Source organism: Impatiens glandulifera, chromosome 5, assembly GCF_907164915.1.
Source record: "Impatiens glandulifera chromosome 5, dImpGla2.1, whole genome shotgun sequence".
Taxonomy (NCBI): Eukaryota; Viridiplantae; Streptophyta; class Magnoliopsida; order Ericales; family Balsaminaceae; genus Impatiens; species Impatiens glandulifera.
Window position 1 is genome coordinate 3,434,512 of NC_061866.1, and position 22,165 is coordinate 3,456,676.

Here is a 22,165-nt window from a genome sequence, read left to right on the forward strand (position 1 = left end):
AATTCTTGTATATTGTTGATGGTAAGCGTATTTTCGGGTTAGGTTATCGTAACTCAACGTAGTAATACATCCTTGTTTAGGTTAGATCCTGTATTTTTCAATATCAACTGGAGTTTAGATATTGTGCTGGCTTCTTCTTCCGTTGTGTATGCATTTTGTTGTGATGGTGGTATTGGTCGTAGGATGCAAAATTCAGGCCAATGCAGAACTTGAACCAAAGGTAGAATAGAAATTTGGAGCTGTTCCTAACGGTTTATCCACAGATTCTGATGTAGCCAGCAGGTATAGACATTTGTTCATAGGATGTATAATTAGTTTTGCTCATTCTACTGTAAACTTAAGAAATTGAACCGCGTTGTGATGTGTTTCTGGGAAGCGGAGTCATCTGAGAAATTTGAGTTCCAAGTTGAGGTATCCCGGCTTATGGACATTCTTATTAATTCTCTGTACAGCAACAAAGACATTTTCCCGAGGGAGTTGATCTCCAACGCCTCTAATGTAAGCATGTTTGTTATTAACTCTATTTGATCAATTTGATTCTTAATGCATTATATATCAAATTTCTGATATTACTTGATGACTTTATTTCAGGCCTTAGACAAAATCAGGTTCCTTTCACTTACAGGTATGATATTTTGGGTGAAGGTGATGATGCAAATCTTGAAATTCAGGTTAACTACTTTAACAGGCTGCTCTTAATTCAAAATTTTGGGTGAAGATAATATGTTATCCTTTCTATTATTCTTATATTTCAAGTTACATTGCATATTAAATTCGACAAAGAAAAGAAGATTTTGTCTGTTCGTGACAGAGGTATAGGTAGGACGAAAGAGGATTTGATCAAGAACTTGGGAATCATTGCTAAGTCTAGGACATCAGGTATGTTTTTGAGCCTTATGCGTTGAGGAGTATGTTGCTTATCAATTTTGAACAAAATGTTAATGAATGATATAACTGCTTGCAGCATTCTTGGAGAAAATACAAACAAATGGAGACCTTAGTCTCATTGGGCAATTTGGTGTTGGGTTTTACTCTGTGCATCTTGTTGTTGATTATGTTGAAGTCGTCAGCAAACACAATGATGATCGACAGTATGTGTAGTGTTGTCATATTTTACTTTTTGAGGCTTTTTTTTGGTTTGCTGAGAAATGAAGAGATATAATTTTCTTACTCATGCTTCCGGATACTGTTGGGAATCAAAAGTTGATGGTGAAAAATATGCTTAAAGAAGAGTTTTCCTACACAAAGACTACTTCAAACAACTTGATTAGGAGAGGCGTCATAAATTTCAAGAAGTGGCACGCCTTCGTGGTTCAGGATGGATTCATACCTAGGTTCGAGAAGTTGAATCTCATGACGTTCACTATTCTCTTAGCCCATTTCTTTTTGACTCCATCTAACGGACGACCATGAGTCAAAGTACTTGAGATGACTTACCACCTAGAAATGGGGAACCAAGACCCATCTGGCCTCATGCTAGTTGAGACACTCTTGGGCCTAAGTGAGTCGAATTAGCCTAATGCCATATCAATGAAGGGTACCCCATTGATCCTCTATATCTAGTTGATTGACAAGCTTAATATAATCTCTCCTTTGTCAAAGGACCTCTGTTTCAACACCAGGACTTAAAGAGATGGGCTGAACATGGTAAACTCGAAGCTTATGATCGGGATGATATCATCATTCAAGATATTATGCCTTATTATTATATAACGGAGATGGCTCACATGATGGATGACAAGACGATGATCATACTGTCCAAGTTATAATAACTCACTACACTTTGCCTTTATTTATGCAATTTGGTCAAGATAGGATGCCTCCCTTTGAAGGGAATGTCTTGGCCACGAATAGGAAGTTTGACTAAAATATGTATCTTCCGCCCTTCAAGACGTAGAAATGAGAAAACTAAAATGTTTATTAAGACCTAGCAAAAGTACATGTGGTGTAGGTGGTAAAATAGACCGAAAATCAATAAACTATTCGAGTTAGAAATGACTTAAACCTGCAATGTGTCCAAAAATTTATGTTAGTACATCGAAAATTTAGAAATAATTCGAGGATAATCCTGAAATTTTCTCCATAAATTTTTGATATCTGAAGCACGAGTTATGGAAACTACAAGTTATAGGTGAAATAAGACAAATTACCTTTAATTTGAAGTTTTGAGTTCCATACAATGTAGAAATTATTCTAGTCATTTTCTAATTTTTTTTTTTTATATTTTTTAAAAATGTTTAAGTCCTCCTTAGATCGAAAATGAATTTAAAATAAGAAATTCTCAAACAACATGCCTTCTTAAGCCTAAACCAGATCGACCGGTCCAAGTATGAAAGCGGTTCAGGATTGAACTAAACCGGTTTAAGTGTGAACCGAACCGCTCCCATTGAACTGATCCACTCAATGAAAGTTAACCAGTGGCCATCTTCTTCATTCATCCCATTTTTTTTTTTTTTTTCTTACAATCATTTCGAATTAGCCTCAAATCCAACTGGAATATGCATCAAGATCCAACCAAATCAAGAACACGTAGAACAAGTATCAATTAATGGCAAAGAACTGAATTTGATTTTTTCAGATTTAAAGAAAAAAAAAACATTCTGCCTAATCTCCTCAAATTTGATTTAATTGAATTGATTTAATCCCAAGTTCCTTTGGTAAATTAGAACACATTCACACCGGTTAGAAAGTTTAATCCGACGACCTGTACAGTACACCAGAATCTCGGCGGACAAACGGAGAAGATGACCGACCACCAGAGTTTTTTCAATTCCTTAATTAATCACGGTGATTACAGCAAGAAGATTCTTATCCCATCCCATCCTAGACAAAAACATCCTACGATCCTAACCTAACCGTGGCCTCAGAATATGATGGATGAGAGTGTCTGATCAGCTCTGGCCCATAAATAAGTAGAGTTTCAAAGAACCTGCACAATTCTGTTGTGATGAATAAGTATGATAATTTTCGTAGCATTAACCAAGAATGTGTATTCAATAACTCCTGGTTTTATTTTCTGTTACAAAATAAAATAATGTTTGTGTGAACATTTAAAAGTTTGTATATTTACATTGGCAGTACATGTTACTTTATATTCTCTTTCAATTTTATTTAAATTAAAAATATTTGAAATTATAATTTGAAGAAAACAAATGTAAACAATCAAAATAAAAAAACTATTTGAATTTTGAATACTTAATGAGTTCCATGTCATTTCCATATCTTATCCTATATGTTAGGTATTTTAGATTGAAATTATCAAGAAAAAACAATGGCTTAAATAAGTATAATAAATCAAAGTCACTAATAAAAAGATTGATTATTTGTAGGTTTTTCTTAAAACAGTTTCCTTGAATCGAATCATAATCATTAATTATATATCCACAATTATATCTAATTAATTTCAAGCGAACAATTACATATTTAATATTGATTGATAAAATGTACATGTAACCAATCTGAACCCCGGATCAATGATGCCAGCAATTAGCGACTCAGTGGAAAGAAATTAGCTCGTAATTGATATAGAGAATATAATATAATATAATATAAACCCATCAATTTTAACCTAGTTAGATGAACTATTCAGAAATAATAAACATATCAAAGAGGCAGAGTATATTCTTGCTGCTGCCCTGTTTTATAATCTCTAATATATAACCAAATAAGCAATTAAAATATAATTTCAGTGTCTTATTCTTTCAAACTATGAATCAATCTGATACACGTTAGGGTTCAAAATAGGATATTTGGGCTTTATTACTTGTCCTTTGATCCTATCCATGGACGGTTTCCTCACCGGAGCTGCCCGGTTTATATCCAACTTTCAGAAAATGCACAAAAAGATAGTGAAGAAGGCAATAAGAGAGAAAGACAGAAAGTTAGAAGTAAATATTATAAATAGTTATTTATAAATTAATCAATGTCTCATATTTATAAAACCCTGGCATAGTATTTTATTGCTAACAGTTTTCCATAACTTTTCAAATTGTCAACTAACTTAAATTAAATTCATTTACCCATCCTCATACATGAAAGAAACATTAAGCTAACTTAATATCATAAATAAGAAATACATAATGAATATAAACTGCTTATAATAATTGGTGATGTACCACTATAGTAATCTCTCCCATATATTATTGAGATATTCATCTAAGCAGAACTAAAAAACAAAAACAAACACAAATAAATAAATAAATACAGAGAAACCCTAATTTTGATGAAAACAACAAATGAATTATAGAAAAACAAAATGAATTATAAACACAAAACCCCTAAACCCTAAACCTTTACTTGTGACAATTTCAAAAGAAATATTCCACCTTTTGCTTAGTCTCCAAGTGTATATGAGTGCATTGCCATATGCAGCCTATTCTCATACATTTTCCTCCATTCTACGAAATGTGCTATAGATTCATGCGCATTTTGCTCCCTACAGATATTGTAAATCAGGGCTCCAAAGAAAAAATTGAAAATATTTGTATAGAAGTTGACACCCTTAGCCTCATCATTACTATGTCTCTAATCTCATTCAACGTTCCTAGAAAATTAGAGATATTCATATTCTTTGTAATTTTGTACCATAGTTAAGAGACAAACGAGCATTCCCCAAATATGCGGTTAATACTTTCCTCATTCACTGCACAATTTGGAAAGTTAACATCTGGGATGCGTATCTATTTAATGATTATGTCTCTTGTGCTCAATTTTTTCCTATATGTTAGCCAAATGATGAATTAGTGTCGATGGATAATCTTTGTAGACCAGACCAAATTATGTCAATCGACCACCTAGCCACTCCTTGGTTTTTATGATTTTCCAATCCATTCTAGCAACGAACTTTTCATTCCTTTCAGATTCCTAACTTTTAATGTCATTTATGTCGTTGAACTGCATATTATTGATCAGGTTCCGAATTCTTTCTCCTTCTAGTAATCGCTTTAGAATTGGATCACATTTTCCTTTGTATACATCTCTGACCGAGGACATAAGACATTCTCTTTTAATTCTTCTTATTTGGAATTCATCTTTAAGACTGATGAGATTATTCTCTAGCCAGTGATTATGCCAGAATAATATTCCCCTTCCATTTCTAATAATGAATTTCATCATCTTATAAGTCTTCTTCAACAGTGTTCTTTATTTCAAGACCTCCTTTTTAGGAGTGCATACATTTTCCCATTTGAATTTTTCCCATCTATGCCTTGTGTGCCTTATATGTAGTCTCTCATGATTCGGTCTAATTCTGTCATAACTTTCTTTGGGATGACTATTTGATGTGCCTAATAGCCAATTATTCCCATAATAATTCTTTTCAAGTGTTATATTTTTCCTGCATATGACATATTTTTAGTTGCCCATCCTAGGACAGAGTTTCTATCCTTTTCAATCAGTGGTATGAAATGTGAGCATTGGAGTTTTTCGAAGATAGGGGACTCCGAGATATTTCACTCTCCAATTATATTGAAGATGTTTTGCTTCATTTCCTCCTTTAATTCTCCATAGAATGTTTGGCTTTTATCTTTGTTGATGTATAAACCTGTAATATTTGAAAACATTGTTAGAGCTTCTTTGATTGTACTAACAGATTCAACATCCGCATGAGACACTAAAAATAGTTCATCAACGAAACAGATATGTGTGATTACTTCTTCTTTGCAGTAAATGTGAAATTTGAACGTGTGATTCTTGAGGAGCATTTTAAAAATGCAATCTAGTATCTCCATAGTCATGACAAAGAGATATGGTGGGAGAGGGTCTACTTGTCTAAATCCCCTTTCACTTTAAAGAATCCTCCATGGATACCATTCACACTTACTACAAAGTGAGTTGTTGTTACACACTGTATAATTCACTCAATAAAATGATAGGAAATTCAGCAATAGAAATGAATTTTTGGATGTATTCCCATCTAATTGAGTCAAAAAAGATTTTCGGATGTCAATTTTGAAATCCACCCGCGGTGATATGAATTTTTTTTCATAACCTTTTAATAATTTATGCATAAGGAGAATGTTATGAGGGATAAAGAGATTAGGAATACATATTGTTGATTGCTCTAAACTTATCATTTTAGGAATAACAAATTTTGAACCATTGAGAACGAATTTTAGAAATGATTTTTTAGATAACATCACAACATAATTTTTTCTAGTAGTGAATTTTGGTAATCAAATTCAATATCGTCATGTTCCACTACTTAAGCATCTTACGGTTTTTAAAGATTTCCAGGACCCCATCACAAACATCATTTCCTACAATTTCCCAATTTTCTTGGAATAAAGCCATGTTGTATCCGTCCGATCCTAGACTTTTATCATCTTTCATTGAAAACAACATCATTTTCACTTCTTCATTGCTAACTCTTGTTATCAACTTGCTGGAGCAACCTGAAACTATCCTCTAACACTTCATTACCCAACTTAGTTTCAATCCCCCTTATACCCTTGAACCATTTCTCCATTGCTATTTTTAAGCCTAAGTATTGTTGGAATTTTTAAACTAATTCTATAAATTCTATTAATGAATGGAAATTAGAATATGGGTAATAAAATTAAATCAATTTCATGTGAAATTCAAATGTGAATTATATGGTGAAATTTGATCCAAATGTTTGAATTAATTAATTTAAATTAATTAATCAAAATGCCTTGATGACCAATTAACAAAATGTTGTTAATTTGTAGTGTGACTTACACGAGTCTATTATTATTATTAATTGTTATGATAATTTAATATTATTATTAACAAATTAAAAAACCATGTAACGTGAGTATTGCAAAATAAATGTCTTCATTAATTTTGGCAAACAATTATCCTTCATTAAGAAGAAATATTAAGGCAAATGAAGAGGCAAACAATGCCAACCGTTGGATCAATTGATGATTTAATTAACAGTTTATTATTTTAACAATCTAAATAGGCATTCTATCCCACATCATTCGATGGACAAAAAAAACCACATCACCTCATCATTTTAATTATTCCTCACTCTAGAATTCCAAAAGTCTTCTTCTTGTTTTGTGAGTGTTCTTCGAGTTCTTCGCTCGATATTTTCCATTGAAACCCGGTGATAGTTCAGGTACTTTGTCAAGCTCGTTGGGTAGTGATTCCGGTGCTGAATCACTACTAGATTCGTTGTACCCTGGGAGACAGCCATCTGTGATAAGCTCTAGCACACGGGGAGACGGTTGAACTGTTTTAAGGGAAATGTGTCTAACACATGCCTCGAATCAACCATCAAATACGGTGATATTGTTCTTCGTATATCTTATTTCATTTTTATTTATTTGTAACATCGTATGTATATATATATTTCTGTTATTTCAAGACATTATTTCTAACAATCTTAAAACAGTTTCATGTGCTAAGTTATTTAGTAGCTTTTGCCGTCGAAAATCTTTGTCTTTGATGTTTCAGAAATACGAGTCACGATGTTGCAAAAGAGATGATGGCTCATTTCGACAAGTTGAAATTATTCATCTTAATAACAAGAAGAATCGACTAATAAAGATAAGTCTTTATTATACACGTATAATGTTAATTTTTAATATTTTTCTTGTATTATTAAAAGCTTAATTTTATAAGCTGATATATGTTTGACATATAAATTTTCTCAAGAAAAAAAAATTGTATATTCAATATACAAATGTTATCTTGAAATAATTTAGAAAACAATAATTTGTTTTCCTTTTCATTAAAAGTTTGAGAGTTACTAGAATTATTATTATTAATAAATGAAAAGGTAACTAAAAGGTTAACTTATAATTTTCAAAATAAAATGAAATTTGTGGTTATATTTAATAGTAATTAAAATTAATTATAATTGAAACATATGGTTTCAGTTTTAAAATAATTAATTATAATATATGTACATTCTTAAATTAATTAAGCGTGATAATTAATAAGAATGTGATATGTTGATTATTAACGAAATATAGTCTATTTATATATGTACATATAAATTGTCTTATATATTTACCGTTTGATTATGATACTAAGTTATCAATTTTGTTTGACAGAGTTTAAGTCAAAAATAAGAGAAAAATAAGTTTCTCTGAAGAGAAGACAAAAGTTCGTAAACAGTAATACAACAATAAAAGGGCGTATTGGCACAGTGGTTCAAAGTTCAGATGCAAGGGTGTGAAGAGGCGAAAGGTATTATGAGATGAATGGATAGTCAATAATTTCTTGATAGAAATCAGACTAGTTATTGAAACCATTCCAAATTCTTATATAGAAATTATGAGATGAATGGATAGTCAATAATCAGACTAGTTAAAATGACTTTAGTCATTGATGTTGAAACCATTCAAATTTATTGTGTAGAAATTATGAGATGAATGGGTAGCGAATAATTTCTTGGTAGAAATCAGAATTTTAAAATGACTCTATATGTTGGAGATGAATGAGGTCGATAATGATTTCTTATAAAAAAAACATGATTTGTCTAAATGACATTAATTATGAATGTTGAAATCATTATAATTTCTTATGTAGAAATTATGAAATAAATTGAGTATAGAAATTTTAATTTCTTAAGATTAAATAAGTTGTTTGTGTTAGAACTTATTCTAATCATATATTGAAAGAGACAATTATGTAAGTCGAAATATTTTCGCAAAAATTATCTCGGTGAGAATGATCCACCTAGATTCGTTTTGAGCATTGTCGTTTCACGTGGATTATCGTTCATAACACGATAATGTAATTACTTCGATTAAGACATGAGGTATGTTTATAGTTATGTTTTATTTGATTATATTGCTAAGTGATTATTTATATATATCATGCATATTAGCTAATAATATGATGATTCATGTTCATTCATAATAAGTATGATTATCTAAAAATTTATATACATATATAAATAAAGATTTATTTTTAATCTATTTTATTTTAATAGATAATTTTGAATTTTGTCACAAAACTATGTAGTTTTTGATTGACAAATATTTGTTATAGAATGTTAAAGGTCATCTAATTAATTAAGAAACGAATAATTGATGACATGAATATTTATTTATATAATTAGTTAGTTTTATATTTGATTAAAGATAAATGATCAACATCTAATTAAGTGTAATAATTAATATTCTAATTAATTGTCATGTATTTTTTAAACGGTATTTTTAATGATAAATGAAGTTGTGTATATATTTGTTTAATAATATATATGACATATTATTTATCTGATTACGTTTCTATGTTATTAACTATATATATTATAGTTGTTTTGTCATCGTGGTGACTAAAACGAAAGAAGCAATAATATATAATATCATATATATGGATATATTAATATTGGTTTAATATAATATATTTGATATACATTGTTCAATTGCATCATTAAGACTTACTTAATTTGATAATCTTGATATCAAACAATTACAAGGAAAGTCTTGTTTGATTTGAGAATAATGTGGCAAACGTGCCGATATTGCGGTATGCAAACGTGCAACCGAAAATAAATGTTTAAGCGGCTTTGGCCAAAGATGCTTGAAACATTATGATTTCTTTTGTAGAAATCATGTGATATGGTGAATATTTATTTGATTAAATATTCTAATTTCTTTTATAGAAATTAAGTGTTGAAATAAATATTTTAATTGATTAAATTTCTTATGTGGAGATTATGTGAAGAATGATTTATATATGAATAAACATTCTAATCTCTTGTATAGAAATTATATTTTATTCAATTAATTATTTATGATATAGTTATCTTATTCATATAAGTATAACAAAAGAATTTTGTAAAAGAATTGTGTGACAATTTCTTGATTAGAAAATCATTGATTTAAATTATACAAATGTGTGTGATTTAAAAGGATACCAACACGAATGTGGGGGCAAATATTTTTATTGATTATAATACAAAAATAATTGTGTATATTATGATAAATAAAAAGATAATTTATTGTTAGAGAAATATGTTCTCTATAAAAGATAAAGTTGCGCAACTTTACAAAAAGAAAGAAAATAACAAGAAAATGTCTTGTTTATATTTGCTGAGTTGGTGTTCAAATCGATATTTTAGATTTGAGGATTTTGAAATCAAGAAACGTGTCATATTTTGACATTATTTTCATAAAACTTTGAAGAACCAATGTCTTCAAAAGGATTTTATGAAATAAATGAAAAAGAAAGTTTATAAAGTCATGATATGACTTATAACAAATTTTATAATAATGATATAAAAATTTGATCATACTTTTATTAAAAAGTGGATGTGACAATTATATATATCATGAAGACAATGAAAATTATTTCATTACGTGTCTTTTGTACGATATTTTTATCGTTGAAAATTACGATAAAAATGATTAAATCCATTAAGGATTTGAATTGCACTACACGAAATATCATGTTGTTATCAAATGATATATTTAATTTATTAAATGAAAGACTTTACGTCTTAAAGTGAATATGTTTACACTTAGAAGTGCAATCTACGTATGGAAATCTTCTAAGAAACTTATGATGGATAGATTAAACGTTATAATCTATATTTTTGACTTATGTCGAAAAAATAAAATATTTTTATGTAAAATATATAATTGTTTACACGAAGACAGAATAGTTCAAAGACATTTTGTCTACTAGTTAGCCAAGTAAACACTATTTTCATAAAAAAATTAAATGATAAGGATGTACGAATGACTATGCTTCTTATTAGAAGATGTTCCAAGGTTAGCTAAGAATGTACCAACATAAATTTCTAATTATTGTGATAGTAATTGGAAATTGGACAAGCTTAGAGTCAGTGATAGGTCTAGACATACACGTCTTAGACATAATATCATTAGACTATACTCTCTAATTGAGTTATCAAATTTGACTATGTAAGTCAAAGATAACATTGTGGATCCACTAATCAGATTATTGAATAGAGAGATAATTTGAAGTCTTTTGAGACATTAGCCTACTATAAGTTGGTATGAAGGAAAACCCAACCTATGCAGACTGGAGATCCCAAGAACTAGGTTCAATGGGACAACCTAATTGTACTGACTTGGAAAGTTATTATTGAGTATTAATCCTATAACGAAACAATAATATTTTGACGAGGATAAGTATATCGCTTTTAATGATTCTTTGTGAGCAAAGAGATCACCTATGTGAGGGAGAAGTGGGGCCGCTTCGAAAGAATTGCACGGCTCAATTCTAGACCCTCTCACAGAACCAGGCGCGTGTTCCATGGCCAAAATGGACACAACCATGAGAGCTTGACATGTATTAGGGAGAATTCTATGTGAAAGTGTGTAATCGTTTACACAAAAGGCAGAATAGTTCAAGGACATCGAGTCTACTAATCAGCTAGTAAAGTTATATGCTTTCACAAGGGAAGGTTCAAAGGGTTACACCTACCTATCCTATGTAGAATTCAACTGTTGAACCTTTCACCGGGTTAATCTTTCAATTTCCATTAATGTGGGGGATTGTTGGAATTTTTAAACTAATTCTATAAATTCTATTAATGAATGGAAATTAGAATATGGGTAATAAAATTAAATCAATTTCATGTGAAATTCAAATGTGAATTATATGGTGAAATTTGATCCAAATGTTTGAATTAATTAATTTAAATTAATTAATCAAAATGCCTTGATGACCAATTAACAAAATGTTGTTAATTTGTAGTGTGACTTACATGAGTTTATTATTATTATTAATTGTTATGATAATTTAATATTATTATTAACAAATTAAAAAACCATGTAACGTGAGTATTGCAAAATAAATGTCTTCATTAATTTTGGCAAACAATTATCCTTCATTAAGAAGAAATATTAAGGCAAATGAAGAGGCAAACAATGCCAACCGTTGGATCAATTGATGATTTAATTAACAGTTTATTATTTTAACAATCTAAATAGGCATTCTATCCCACATCATTCGATGGACAAAAAAAACCACATCACCTCATCATTTTAATTCTTCCTCACTCTAGAATTCCAAAAGTCTTTTTCTTGTTTTGTGAGTGTTCTTCGAGTTCTTCGCTCGATATTTTCCATTGAAACCCGGTGATAGTTCAGGTACTTTGTCAAGCTCGTTGGGTAGTGATTCCGGTGCTGAATCACTACTAGATTCGTTGTACCCTGGGAGACAGCCATCTGTGATAAGCTCTAGCACACGGGGAGACGGTGGAACTGTTTTAAGGGAAATGTGTCTAACACATGCCTCGAATCAACCATCAAATACGGTGATATTGTTCTTCGTATATCTTATTTCATTTTTATTTATTTGTAACATCGTATGTATATATATATTTCTGTTATTTCAAGACATTATTTCTAACAAGTATTTGGTTCATGAAATTTCTATATGAGCATTTCTTGTAGAAGAACGAGTGTTCTTTTTTCTCCACGAGAGCCAATTCTCTCTGAATTTTTCATTCATAAAACTCTCTTTTTTTAGTAGAGCTTCCTGAATTTTGTTATTTCCTCTCTCCTCATATTGATAGTTAACATCATTGTAATCTACAAAACAATGATAGAGATAGGAAATAACTTACCTCTAAAAGGAAATTATAGTTTCAATAAGTTTTGGGGCCAAAATAAAAAATTACTTCAATTATGTATTAAAAAGGATATCTTAAGTATGACTTAATGAGCTAAAATAGGATCATTTCATTATTATTATTATTTTAGTTAATCTTATTTTATAATAAATTTTAGTATTCATGTTTATATGTTTATTTTGTAGTTAATCTTATTTCCTCTTCATAATTTTTTTTCAATATAACATACACAATTTTAAAATTTAAAATTTTCATTTTAAAATACTTAAATAACTAACTTTAATGAAAGACAATAGTTAGATTAGACTAACTTTAAATTTTAAACAAATGAAAAGTAACTAAAGTGACAAAAAAAAAACATATAAAATCGAATATTATGGATTCAATTCTCACCAAATTGAATTGGGGTTGTTTATGGGTGATGCTAATTTTTAAATTAAAAATATATAATTTTAATCTAATAAGATAATTCAAGTATGGATTACTTTTACTTTATAAACTAAATGTAGAATAAACCTTTAATTAAGACTCTTCTTGGAAAACTTAATAATGAATGAAAAAAACAAAATTAATTCAAACTTTAAACAAACAATTACAAAAATAAAAAAAAATAAAAAATTCAATGAGATGATATTATAAAATGAATAGTGATTAAAGAACAACAACGAAAACATAACAATAGTTTAAAAAAATCAAACAAACAAATAAATTAATTAATGGTTGCGAAAATACTTTAAAATGGCAACAAATCCGGTTTTAATCTGTAAATTTTCCATATCAAACCTTATGTAATATCAGGAAGAAATTATTGTGAATGATTTGCAATGGACTATTGAAATTGTTATTGAAATTGTTCAAGGTTATACAATTCCTCTCCAATCAAAATATCCACAAGAAAATAATAAGGTTATAGTCTCATTGTCTTATACTCACAAGTTTAACTGTCAGAATCCACATTTCCCAACACACAATAATGGATATCGACATAACCCAATGTATCCATTCTTACGATGTAAGAAAAGATTAAGGATCGTCTCCACAACGACATCAACTGACCAATTTTTATAAGTCTCATACACATACATATATCATCATTTAGAATCCACTGCACCATTCAAAAAAAGAGATTTTAGTGGAAATCCTAGACTCCCATAATTTCCCGAACAAAACACAATCATAACAACTTTATCTAAAATAAAGAATAAAAGTGTCTCATATGAAACCTAATATCCCTCCATCGCATTTAATCTTAGTTCAATTGAGACACTCATTGTTGGTCACTACGGATAACAACCTAAATCTATTTTAAGAAAAACTTTCCTCAAACAATAATCTCATCTTATATATGATTCAACAAAGTTAATTATCTATTTTCTTGATTTGAATTTAATCCTAAGAATATTTTAAAACTTTATGTTGTTTAAAAACTTCCTAACACCTTCTTTTGGAGAATTTTTGGATCAATTCCAATAAAAACTAAAAAAATCAAAAATTTGGAAAAATTTAGTTATTGAATTGGTAATAATGGAGAGCTAGTATTCATGTTTTGGTTTTATTTAATCTTAATATGTTTAAGGAAGCTATTGGTAAACTCCTTATACCCAATTGAATATTAAAAACCAAAATCCCATTTTAGTCTAAAAAAGTGTTTGAATCAAATGGAACGTATTCCCGATTGATTGATACATCGGGATGATGTTAAAAATGATCCTTGAAATTAGATGAAGTTCATCATGCCTTCAGATCGATGGATGTAAGCTTCAATTAAAATCCCAAAACCTACGGTCAGTGTTCTTGACATCCGACCGATGATTTTCTTGGGTCTAGTTTCGACCGAGAGAACTAGCCCTCCCCTGTACCCGACCGAGAAATCTCTCATCCGACCAAGAAATCTCGACCACAAACGAAGAATTCCGCGTTCGACAAAATCCGCGCGCGTGACCGAGAGTCTATTCTCCTCATTGACTGGGTACCCAAACCCGTTGACCCTAGGCCAAATCCGCTCTAGACTTGCATATCTGACCCAATTCATGACCCGGACACCTACCTAATAACTTTTTTTTGTTTAAGATTTTAATTTTGAATTTTTTTTCAACAATTAGAAGTGCTAAACTATTTTTAAAAATTCCAAAAAAAATATAAAATGATTTAAAAATATTTTTAGAAATTTTAATAAAAAAAATATTTTGTTTGAGTTTAGTTTTAAGTCTAAATGTCATATTTTTAAGTGTTTTCCTCAATAATTTTCGACATCACTTGCCGTTAACCAAATTTAAATATTATTTTATAATTTTAAATGCAAGAAAACCCATACATGTCAAGAAATTAAAAATAATTAGTTATATAAAACGTAATTAAAACAAACTTTTGAATAAATAGTCAAAATTTCATGAATTAGAGACATTTTTAACGGATATGAATGATATAGCGTGCAAACTATTTCCTGAGTATCACAAAATATTGAAACAAAAAAAATTTGATGTATACAAATATTTTTATTGATTTTAGATTCAAAATCAATTTGCAAATCTTTATTCAAATAAATAATTTTTTAAATTAGTTATATTTAATGAATTTAAAATAAGAATTTCCTTTAATCAAATTATAAATTAATTATTTTAAATTTCAAAGGTATTTAAACTTGATAAAAAAAATAATTATTGTTTATAAATATCAACAATATATTTTTGTATAAACTTTATGTTAAAGATTTTTAACACGTAAATTGATGTTAAAATTTTTTGAAGTTCGAACTATTTCGGGACTAGGGATTTTCGGGTGCTCAATTATAGTCTATTTTTTAAATAAAATAATTAGAAAAAAATTCATGAATTAAGATAACTCATGAGATAAAGAATCCATGTTTAAAAGATGAAAGTCCCAGTTTTCCACTTATAAAATAAACTGTTATTTAAGATCAATTACTTATTTTGTTCGTATTAAATTTATTTCTTAAAAGAAATAATCACATTACATTTGATTAAAATTACAATAGTCTAAAATATATGAATTAAGGATTTATAAAATATTTGAATTATGATCCAAAAATAATAATTAATCAAATTAAGCCACAAATTAATTAATCTAACATAATATAATTAGATTAAATAAATTATTTACATAATAAATAAATTTATAAATTACACTATAATTTGAATAATAGTTTCAAAAAATATAAACTCATACAAAATAATTTGGGGACACAGATTATAATAAAATGTCAATTTCCAAATAATACCAGTTGGCTTGTAATAAAAAATAGGCTTATTTAAAAAATATTGTTTAAATGTTTTAGAGTTTATGTATTAAGTTTACAAATAAATATTTTTTAAAACTGGTGATTTGGATTACTACATTTTCTAAAGGGACTATTTAAAAATTAAAATAAATTTAAGCAATTAAATATTGTGCAATAAATGTAGTGGATAATACTTCTTTAAAGAAAGTATAGTGGTTAATTCAGATTAGTTCGATGCTACCTATATAGATAATATCTTTAAATTTCTTTTTTCACCCTTAACTTATAAATTTAACCATAGCTCAAAATTTAAAGGAGAAAACACTATATTAAATTATTATTTATTTTGTTTTAACGAAAAAGAATATAATTATTTTAAATTATTATTAATTAAATATATATGTATTAAATTATATATATATATATATTTATTTATTTATGAGTAATAACGTGACAATTTAAAAAAAATATTATGTGATATATATTTGATGATATTTGAATGTTATATATATTTATATATATATATATATATATTTATTGTACATTCATAATATTTTATGATATATATATATAATTAATAATAATTTAAAATTATTATATTATTTCTCCTAAAAATATATATAATAATTTAATACATAATTTTTTCTTTAATATTCTAACCACATCCATATAATATTAACCTATATATATATTTAATTAATAATATATTTTGTAAAATTATTAAGTTATTATTTATAAAAAATATATATGTATTATAATTTAATGCATAATTTCCTTGTTAATATTATTGGTATATAACATTCCTATGTTAACGAATAATATAATATTATTATTGTCTGTAATTTAATTATTATTTTATTGTCAAATCTAAAAATTGTCTAAATCTTAAATTTTTTTATTTTTTTCTCTTTTGGATTTTTTTAATGAGATTGTACTAAACTGTTTTTCCAAAAAAAATATTAATATTAATGTCATATATATTTAATTAGTATATAATTTTTTAAATATTATTATGTTATTCTTTATAAATATATATATATATATATATATATATATATATATTTAATTAATAATGATTTAGAATTATTAGGTTACTTCTACGTAAAAAGGTATATAAAATAATTTAATATATTATTTCTTCCTTTAAATACTCAACTATAGTTAAATTTATGAGTTAATTTTTAGAGAGAAAAAAATTTAAAGACTGACCTGTGTCAAGTTGTGAGTGGATTTAGGTAGTGCCGGTAAAGGTAGCATTGAAGTAACCGTTAATCCTTATCTTATACAATCTTGTGTGAGATTTTTGTAATCCAATTAATTGCATTGTATTTAAATAATCTTGAGTGGATTATATATGACATATTTGACCTATAAATTTGTGTTCTTTTTTTTAATAATCTATTATATCTCCCTTGTCACCATCATGATGAGAGTGTCTTCCAATTTGATGATATGTATGTTAATTTTGGTGGCTTATGGATCATCCAACTTCATTGTTGAAGCTGTTTCAAATCGTATGCCCTTAAAGTTTGATACTCTAGAGCAAGCAATTAAATTTAGAACTTATGGTAATATATTTTCTTATGCTAGTTTAATTAAATAATTTTTATTTGTATAGTATTAGTAGAAATAACTAATTATGTATTTGTATATTATATTGATAATTGAATTTGAATAAACAGATTGTCCGAGTCCTATTTGTCCTCATCATTGTTGCTTTTGTAACTGGGAAGCTAAACCAAAGTTTTGCGAAGGCTGCTGTGATGAATAAGTAGATGATTTTCATAGCATTAACGAAGAATGTGTATCTAATAACTTGGTTTTATTATCTATTAAATCAATAATGTTTGTGTGAACAATAAAAAAATAAAAAGTTTGTATATTTATATTACCAGTACATGTTAATTTATATTCTCTTTAAATTTTATTTAATTTTAAAATATTTGAAATTATAATTCGAAGACTGATTATAACAATGGCTTAAATATGTATAATAAATCAAAGCCACTAATAAAAAGATTGATTATAACCCTATATTTTATAGGGTTTTCTTAAAACAGTTTCTTTGTATCAAATCAATAATCATCAATGATCCACAATGATATCTAACTTCAAGCAACAATTACATATTTAATATTGATAGATAAAATATACATGTAACCAATCTGAACCTGAATCAAGGATGCCAGCAATTAGCAATTCAATGGCTAGAAATTAGCTCGTAATTGATATAGAGAATATAATATAATATAATATAATATAAACCCATCAAATTGTAACCTAGTTACATGAATTATTCAGAAATAATAAACATATCAAAGAGGCAGAGTATATTCTTGTTGCTGCCCTGTTTTATAATCTCTAATATATAACCAAATAAGCAATTAAAATAATATTTCAGTGTCTTATTTTTTAAGACTGAATCAATCTGATATATTAGTGTAGAAAGCTAATATTAAACACAGTAAATAAGAAAGAAAGTTAAAAGTAATTATAAATTAATCAATGGATCGTATTTATATAACCGTGGTATTATAACTTTATTGCTAACATTTTTCCATAAGTTTTCAAATTGTCAACTTTTTTTATATGATAGTAATTAAATTCATACATGTAAGAAGCATTTATGCTAACTTAAAATTATAAATAAGAAATACCTGGTCAATAATTATAAACGGCTTATAATAACTCGTGGTGCACCACTGTACTAATCTTTACCATAAATTGTCGAGATATTCATCTCCGCAGAACCTACAAATTAAAATAATAAATAAATAATTTAATAATAAACTAGTGATCGAATATAAAAGTCGTCTTTTCTTAATTTTTCTTACAATTGTATTCGACCCAACCAATTCTTTGGTGCGCCAAAGCATAAACCACAATTTTATCCTTGAGTACCAAATCTGCAAACATAAAGCAATTCCACAAGTTTAAAAGTGAATTTTTAATTTTTGTATCTAATTTTCTAAACCCAACCTCCTAAAATTGTCATGCTTGCAAAATTAGATCTTTAAAATCCGATGCACATAGATGAAATACCATCATGTAAAGAATAATTAAATATTAGCATTTGAATCAAATAAATTAAAAGTCATAAGATTGACTATATAATTTCATAACTCACTGTTTGTTCATTCATAATAAGGTAGTTCTTAGCCATCAATAACATTGACGCTCCACCCGCAAAATTAAAAGTGACTTGAGGAAACAATTTAATCCCGCTACACGATTGGACACAGTGTGAAATAAACAGTAGTAAATATTTTAATTAGTATTTTGAATAAAGTTTAAAACCTGGTAGACAATTTGTAACATTGCTGTCCATTAAAGATGAAAGGTGTAGCATGTCCCGAAATTGCATTAGTTAGCTGTAAAAGTCAAATATTAATAAAGAAAAAAATTCATAATAGTTGTTTGTAGGGAAAAATTGTAATATATTATTTATTATTATATTGATTACACGAGAGGGGTATAGCTCTATTTATATACAATATATAAGAAACTTTTACACTACCCTAGAAACCTTTACATTAATCAAACCACTACTTCACTTCCCAAATTTGACTTAGACATTAACCAAGGTGGAAATATTTATATTCCCCAAGTCACTTATACGTTACCCAATGATGACTCATTTATTATTATCAACACTCCCCCTCAAGTTAGGAGTGAATAAATTGAAAACTCCTAACTTGTCAAGAATGTGGTCGAAGAAGGTTCTATCCAGAGACTTCGTGAAGATGTCGGTCAACTGGCTCTTACTCATTTCGTAAGGTGTTTCAATTTGGCTAGATTGTACTTTCTCCCTAATAAAGTGACAGTCAACTTCAATATGTTTCGTTCGTTCATGAAAAATGGGATTAGATGTGATATGTCGTGCTGCTTGGTTGTCGCAATACATTTTCATCGGTTCACTATGAGATATCCCCATATCTTGGAGTAGATGCTTAATCCAAATAAGTTCGCTAGTTGTAGTAGCCATAGCCCGGTATTCTGCTTCAGCGCTGGATCTTGCAACCACATTTTGCTTCTTGCTGCGCCAAGTGACTAAATTCCCGTCAACAAATGTACAGAATTCAGTGATTGATTTTCTATCAGAACTTCCTGCCCAGTCTGCATCCGAGTATCCAATAATATTTAAGCACTGATTTCTTTTAAGTCAGATTCATTGCCCCGGAGTAGCCTTGAAATATCAAAATATTCTTTCGACTGTTTTTAAATGACTTGTTCGTGGAGCATGCATAAACTGGCTCACCGCACTAACAAAAAAAGTAATATTTGGTCTAGTGACAGTTAAATATATAAGTTTGCCAACTAACCACTAACCTTTAATACCTGCCAATATCCACTAACAACTCACCATCTTCAGAATTAAATTTAGTAGTGGTGTCCATTGGAGTATAAGTTAGCTTTAATCCCAACTTCTCTGTTTCATTTAATAAATCTAAAGTGTATTTTCTTTGAGATAAGAATAACCCTTTTTGTGAATGGGCTATCTCTACTCCAAGAAAATATTTAAGAATACCTAAGTCTTTGATATCAAAAGTTTTTTGTAAATACTTTTTAACTTTATTTATTACTTCGTCATTGTTCCCAGTAATTATAATATCATCAACATATATAAGAACAAAAAGAGAGAAATTTTTAATAAATAGGGAGGAATCTGCCGTACTTTTTGTGAATCCATTTTGATGAAGAGCATTACTTAATTTAACATACCAAGTACGGGGAGACTGTTTTAATCCATATATAGCTTTATTAAGTTTACAAACAAGTTTAGAACTCAAGGTGTCTTTGTAACCTGGAGGAAGATCCATATACACTTCCTCCTCTAAATCACCCTGGAGAAAAGCATTTTTTACATACATTTGAAAAATATTCCAATTTTTATTAGTGGCAATCGATAAAAGAATTCTAACCGTGTTCATTTTGGCTACGAAGGCAAATGTTTCCTCATAATCTATACCATATGTTTGAGTATATCCCTTTGCTACAAGACGTGCCTTGTATCTATCTATTTTTACCATTACTATCATATTTTATTTTATATACCCATTTACAGCCGACAGATCTTTTTCCTATAGGAGTAACAAGTATGATTTTTTTTCAAGTGCTTCTAGTTCCTCACACATAGCTTGTTGCCATAGAGGATTAGAAACAACTTCTTGAAAATTTTTAGGCTCAATGTTATCTAAACAAGTTAAGAAATTAAAATGTGTTGGAGAAATTTTTTCATAAGATAAAAATTGTTGAATAGGGTAGGATACCTTATAAGAAATATAGTCATCAAGTTTTGCAGGTGGTCGGCTAGGACGCACGGATCTTCTTACACCTTTATATCCTGATAGGTTTTCACGAAATTCTTCTAAAATAGGTTGTCTTTCTTATTTTGATGGATTTTCCGAACCATGTGACTCCTGATTTTCTCTTGAATAGGTTGAACTCTCTAATTCTCCCCTGAGATGATATCGAATTCCACGTTATCTTTGGTCCTTGGTACCTCATCTCCCCCTGAGCATGAGCATGACCTTAATGCTTCATTTCCTGTAGTTACATATGTAAAAGTGTTAAAAGTAGGGATAAAATCGTTAAAGAATCATAATCATTAATTTTTTCTTTGAAAAATGGCTCATGCTCTCTAAATATAACATTTCTAGATTTGTAAATTTTATTAGTTTCAAAATCATAACATTTGTACCCTTTCTGAGTCGTTGAATATCCAAGAAACAAGTTTTAATGGAAGTTATACTAAGTTTATCGGTGCGACTAGTGTGAACAAAACATGTGCAACCGAAAACAAGCAAATGTTCATAAGAGATTTCTTTGTTATTCGTTAGAAAAAATAACAAGACATTTAAGATCTTTAGTTATTTTGCTAACAGATAATAAGTTAGGAGATAATTGTGGAACATAAAGAACATCATCAACATTTTTTGAAAATACTCTGATAGACCCAGTTCCTAAGATTGACATATTTGAATCATTAGCTGTTTTAACACTTTGATGTGAATTTTTAATGGAAAAATTCAAAACTTTATTTTTATTTCTAGTCATATGATCTGAGACTCCTGAATCAACTACCCAATAATTAGAATTTTTGCAAAAATATATAAAATATTTTGAAAAAATACCTGGGTCCACTTTGATGTGGACCGAGCCTCTTGTGTTTGCATGAATTTGGTAAACTGATATGTTAAAGTTGTGTTGTCCAGTAGTTGACCTAGTATTCCAGCCCATTTGATCATTGCTTTTTCCTCCATTGTTTTGAGCAAGAAATTCTTTCAGGTTTCTCCCATTAAAATTTCTACATTTTTCTTCGCCCATTTGTAATATATTATTTATTATTATATTGATTACATGAGAGGGGGAGAGCCCTATTTATATACAATATACAAGAA

General features: G+C 28.4%; 1 pseudogene; it reads left to right on the forward strand.

Annotated features, from left to right (window-relative positions):
- The first annotated feature begins 255 nt into the window (after positions 1-255).
- LOC124937891 lies at positions 256-1,413 on the forward strand (annotated as a pseudogene).
- The last annotated feature ends 20,752 nt before the right edge of the window (positions 1,414-22,165 follow it).